The following is a 6,000-nucleotide window of genomic DNA, read 5'->3' as shown; positions in this document are numbered from 1 at the left end:
TGATGTAGTTCAAATCTTTAACTCATCTCGTCTAAAGCTATATCAATAGAAAAATTTAAAAAAAGAAAATTAAAATGAAAATAGAGGATCTTGGAAAAATTGTCTGGTCATGGAGGGGTTAAATATAGAAGGATAAGTGATGAAATATTGCGTTTTGGCCTTGTGCGTAGAGACAGGACCTTTTTCACATGTTGAAACAACTCCGGGAGAAGAGAAATGTAAGAAGTCAAACCACCCCGAGCCGCCACTCCGAGGATCATTCCCGGCAAGGACAAAGCTGCCAACCTGTAAAACTTTCAAGGCATCTCTTAACCATTCTGGAAAGTGAGAGAAAACAAGACTTACAACACAAAAGAACAATTCTCCTGCTGGGTAATAAATGGAGGATTGTTCCGAGTTCTCCAGATGTATTAAATGTTTTGCCACTTAAGAATCAGTGGTTTGTTTTATCTCGCAGCAACATCACATGTAAATCACCGCTTCGCCATAAAAAAGGAAAAGAGAAAAAAAAAGGCTTTCAAACAACACAAGAAACTTATTGTATTTTCAGAAATATTTCTTTGGAGACGCTTAACGGCAGCAAAATAATGGGCTTGGAAAGCATTCAGGTTTTAAATAAGCCCAAACACAATGATGCTGCATCCCACTTAACATAACTTTCCGGCATTCCAGAGACGAGTGGCCTACAGCGTGATCAATGACAGAGCAAGCTCTCATTAAAGATGGCTCCCCATCCAGACCGAAAGGTTAGCTATCACCAGACGGACCTTTAACTGCCCACTGAGACATATGTAGATGTAAATGTGATCGCCTCGCACAGCCCTCGAGCCCACGGGATCAAGAGCAGGAGTGCCGCTGGTAAAAGCAACCCTGTTTTCCATTCTATTGGTAAAAGTCAGCGAAACCTCTCATTTTCAGCCATTTATCCCCTTAAAGGGGCCTTTCACCTATTGGATTTGTTTTTTTACTTAGATGCTTGAATTTGGTGCTAAATATCATTTTGAAATTGGGTTTCAATTGCACAGTTTCAGCTTCTGGATTGATTGATTGATGGATACAGACAGGGCTGGTTTTAGGCAAAGTGGGGCCCTAGGCAAAGTTTAAAATGGGGCCCAAAATGATAACATAGTGCACATCACACAGAAGCATTTCGGGTGTATTTACATGCGCTGAGTTCAGGACGCTAAATGAGTGTGATCGACTATATTGAATTCGTTCAACACTTGTTTCCCGGCCTCTTTCCACCGTCTGAGAAAGAATGATGGGGACAGAACGATCACTAATGGATCAATCTGTCCCCATACAGTATCATGTTATCATCAGCACAGCTACAGTTTACACCCTATAGTCCTTCAAGTAATATAATGTGCCCCTTAGTCCTCCATATAGTATAATACACTCCCCATAGTCCTCCATATAGTATAATACACTCCTCATAGTCCTCCATATACTATAATACACCGTCATAGTCATCCATGTAGTACAATTCACTTCCCATAGTATAATGCACCCCATAGTTCTTCATATAATGTATTCCCCATAGTCCTCGATACAGTATAATGCAGCTCACATATAGTATAATGCAGCCACCCCATAGAGCATAATGCAGCTACCCCAGAGTATAATGCAGCCACTCCACAGAATATAATGTAACCCCCATAGAATATAATGCAGCCCCCCATATAGTATAACGCAGCCCCTCCATAGAATATATGGCAACCCCCTCATACAGTATAATGCAGCCCCCTATATAGTATAATGTAGCCCCTCCATAGAATACAATGTAGTCCTCCTCATATAGTATAATGCAGCCCCCATAGAATATCATGTAGCCACCTCATAGTATAATGAAGCCCCCTTACAATATAATCTAACCCATCATAGAATATAATGCAGACCCCCATAGAATACAATGTAGCCTCCTCATATAGTATAATGTAGCCCCCTCAGATTATGATGCAATCACCCCCCATAGAATATAATACATATAATACAGCCCCCAATAGAATATAATGTAGCCCCAAATAGAATATAATACAGCCCATCTCACTATAGAATATAATGTAGCCCCCCATATTATATAACACAGCCTCCCCCATAGAATATAATGTAAAATGTACCCCCCATGGTATATAACACAGCCGCATAGTATATAGCCCAGCACCACATAGTATATAGCCCAGCAGCACATGTTATATAGCACAGTAGCACATGATATATAGCACAGCCCCACCATGGTATACAGCACAGCCCACCATGGTATCTAGCACAGTACCCTATGGTAAATAGCACAGTACCACATGGTATATAGCACAGCACCACATGGTATATAGCCCAGCATTGTATATAGTCCAGCACCACATGGTATATGGCACAGCAGCACATGGTATATAGCACAGCAGCACATGGTATATAGCTCAGCCCCACATGGTATATAGCACAGCCCACCATGGTATCTAGCACAGTACCACACAGTATATAGCACAGCACCACAAGGTATATAGCCCAGCATTGTATATAGCTCAGCACCACATGGTATATAGCACAACCCCACATGGTATATAGCACAGCCCCACATGGTATCTAGCACAGTATCACATGGTATATAGCACAGTACCACACGGTATATAGCACAGCACCTCATGGTATATAGCACAGCACCACATGATATATAGCACAGCATTGTATATAGCCCAGCACCACGTGGTATATAGCACAGCCCCACATGGTATATAGCACAGCCCCACATGGTATGTAGCACAGCCCCATATGGTATATAGCCCATCACCTCATGGTATATAACACAGCCCCACCATGGTATATAGCACAGCCCACCATGGTATATAGCACAGCCCACCATGGTATATAGCACAGCCCACCATGGTATATAGCACAGTACCACATGCTATATAGCCCAGTATGGTATACAGCCCAGCATGGTATACAGCCCAGCATGGTATATAGCCCACCATGGTATACAGCCCACCACGGTATACAGCCCACCATGATATACAGCCCAGCATGGTATACAGCCCAGCATGGTATATAGCCCACCATGGTATATAGCCCAGCATGGTATACAGCCCCCATGGTATTTAGCACAGCATGGTATATAGACCACCACGGTATACAGCCCACCACGGTATACAGCCCAGCCTGGTATACAGCCCAGCATGGTATACAGCCCACCACGGTATACAGCCCAGCATGGTATATAGCCCAGCATGGTATACAGCCCACCACAGTATACAGCCCACCACAGTATACAGCCCAGCATGGTATATAGCCCACCATGGAATACAGCCCAGAATGGTATATAGCTCACCATCCACCCCCCCGAGGATGGCCCTACAGTCACTGTTGCATTATGACGCCGGTATAGTTCAAGGCGGCGGCGGGGGGAGTCGGCGCTAGGGGCAAGCAGGCGCCCCTGCCTCACAGGGGCCCCATAGCGGCTGCGTGATGTGCCGCTAGCTGGTGGCCCTAGGCAGCTGCCTGGTCTGCCTGCCCCTAATGCCGGCCCTGGATTCAGACTGAGTTAACTGAGGATGTTATTTAGTCAGCTTATTTATGATCGCAGATCACATAAAAGTTGAATGTGCAGGAAAAAAAAAAGGAAATAAAAATCTGTGCAAAATGAAATCCAATTCCAAAAATTAATTTTAACCCCAAATATATGCATTTAGTAAAAAATGTACTCTCTAAAGTGGATCCATCAGTACAGGGTGCGCCATTTATATGGATACACCTAAATAAAAAGGGAATGGTTGGTGATATCAACTTCCTGTTTGTGGCACATTAGTATATGGGAGGGGGAAAACTTTTCATGATGGGTGGTGACCATGGCGGCCATTTTGAAGTCTGCCATTTTGGATCCAACTTTACTTTTTCCAATGCGAAGAGGGCCATGTGACATCAAACTTATTGAGAATTTCACAAGAAAAACAATGGTGTGCTTGACTTTAACGTAACTTTATTCTTTCATGAGTTATTACAAGTCTCTCTTTGTTTACAGCCATTGACATGTCACAGAAGTTAACACGTGAGGAGCGGATAGAAACTGTGTTGATGTCTGGTGAACGCAGTACCCGGGTCATTACGGCAGATTTCAATGCAAGACACCCTACGCAAGAAAACTGTCACCATTCCCATTTTATTTAGGTGTATCCATATAAATGGCCCATCCAAAAAAGTTTGCCTCATCACTGAACATAATGTTTGTTGTAACCTGAGGATCCTGTTCCAATTTTTGTTTTGCCCATTCTGCTTATTCAGCGCGACGATCTGGGTCACCAACCATTCCCATTTTATTTAGGTGTATCCATATAAATGGCCCACCCTGTATATTTCACAATACAAGAATCATCCATTAGTAAATAGATTTTTTTTAGGCCGGATGAGGCTGCTGTACATGGATTGAAATTTGTTTTATCAGAATCGCTATATAATCCTGATATTAAGTGATTTTATGAGTCTTGCAAAAGTCTGAAATAGCTCATAAGTCTAAAGCCCTGTTGCACATAACGATGTCCCAGCGATCCCACCAACGATCCGACATGGATGGGACATCACTAGGCTGATCGCTGGTGAGCTGTCACATAGACAGCCCCTCCAGCGATCAGGACCAGCGAGCAAGCTGGTATCTAAGGTAAACAGCGGGTTTCTAAGAGCCGCGTGGCTCTTAGAAACCCACTGTTTACCTTAGGTACCAGAGTGCAGCGTCGCTGATCGCTGGTCTCTCGCTGCCATACGCAGCGATGCGTGCTGGCCAGCGGGAGACCAACAATCAAAAAATGGCCCAAGATGATCAAGCGCGATCAGCGATATACGGCAGGGGGGCCGGTCGCTGATCCCCGTCACACACAGCAGTCACTGATGCGTCACAAAATCAGCGATCTCGCTAGCGATCTCGCTGTGTGTGACGGGGCCTTTAGTGTATTCAGACTCAACAAGCCTGACTGACAGTTGCAGCTTGTATTTAGCAGTATGAGATCTCAGCCACATCAGAGAGGTGGGGAAAAGAGGAAGTGATAATTAACCTAAGTGGGAGGACGTTCAGCAGCAGGGATGAGGGGCATTGAGGAGCTGTCAATCAGACAAGGTGGGTGGAAATACATCAGTGAGGGGAGACACTGAGGAGATGTCAATCAGGCTAGGTGGGTGAAGATTGAGTTGCAGCAGGGAGGAGGGACACTGAGGAAATGATAATTAGGTGAAGTGGGAGGATGCGTTTTTAGTGCAGATGTGAAGCCACGATTTTAATGTTTTTTTTATAATACAGAAAAGCTTTGATTCTGCACTTAAAAAGGTAATTATAATTACAGCTTTTTACGTGTTTTTTTGGGCTCCACATAACATAAATTATCAAGTGTTTCTCATTATAATTTTTTACTAATTTTATAGGATGAAAAAATCTCTTATTCTCCCTCTAGAACAAAAATCGATTGCTGTCCACAATGTATCTGTATATCTCTGGTGTCAGGGTCTGCAGTACAGATAAAGTGCACACAATTTTCTGCACTGTATCATCAGAGCTTGAGGCTCAGTCGTTTAGGATCCTGCCTATAAGTTGAGTTTGTGGATTCTCCCAACAATAGAGAAAATTACATTTTTGTAATTGTTGCTTATTGTTTTTACTACTTTTATAAGAACAAAAAAATTTTTTTCTTCACCTCAGTGTACAAGGACCATATAAATACATTGTAACATATACAATGTATCTCCATGGACATGTATAATCTGCTTCTTGGTTCATTGCCTGCAATAGCGGTCATGATTACCAAATTCTCCTATCTACATCGTTCTAAGCTGTGGCTCATTGGTAAAGCTGCAGCCAGCAAACATGGAGATGTGAGTCAGAGATCTGACCACTAGAGTTGAGCGACTTTTGATTTTTTAGGGTCGCGTTTTGTTTCGAGCAAGATCGTCCGATTATAGGGAAAAGTCGGGGTCGTCCCGAAACACGAAACCCAATGTAAGTCAATGGGGAATAAAAGTCGG

This window comes from Dendrobates tinctorius, unplaced genomic scaffold, assembly GCF_039654945.1.
Source record: "Dendrobates tinctorius isolate UK_male_01 unplaced genomic scaffold, ASM3965494v1 ptg000116l, whole genome shotgun sequence".
NCBI classification, from domain to species: domain Eukaryota; kingdom Metazoa; phylum Chordata; class Amphibia; order Anura; family Dendrobatidae; genus Dendrobates; species Dendrobates tinctorius.
This window is presented reverse-complemented; position numbering follows the sequence as displayed.